The sequence below is a fragment of the Sinocyclocheilus grahami genome, unplaced genomic scaffold (genome assembly GCF_001515645.1).
Source record: "Sinocyclocheilus grahami isolate Dianchi unplaced genomic scaffold, SAMN03320097.WGS_v1.1 scaffold363.1, whole genome shotgun sequence".
NCBI classification, from domain to species: domain Eukaryota; kingdom Metazoa; phylum Chordata; class Actinopteri; order Cypriniformes; family Cyprinidae; genus Sinocyclocheilus; species Sinocyclocheilus grahami.
Genome location: NW_015505542.1, coordinates 868,497 through 868,856, shown reverse-complemented (window position 1 = coordinate 868,856; position 360 = coordinate 868,497).

Genomic DNA, 360 nt, shown 5'->3' with positions numbered 1-360 from the left:
TCTGAGGAGGGATCTCCTTTCTCAGAGAGGGGGAACCCTCTGGCACCCGCGTCCAGACTTGTGGAATCTCCACTTGTGGTCCCTGGACGGGACGCGGAGGTTCTAGGTGGGCTACCTCCAGCAGTAGTAAACACCATCACTTCAGCCAGGGCCCCATCTACTAGACACGCTTACAGGCTGAAGTGGAATCTGTTCGTCGATTGGTGCTCTTCCCGCCGGGAAGACCCCCGTAGATGCCCGATCGGAGTCGTGCTTTCTTTCCAGCAGGATGGGTTGGAGCGAAGGCTGTCTCCCTCCACCCTTAAAGTGTATGTTGCCGCCATTGCCGCGCATCACGAGGCAGTAGACGGTAAGTCTTTG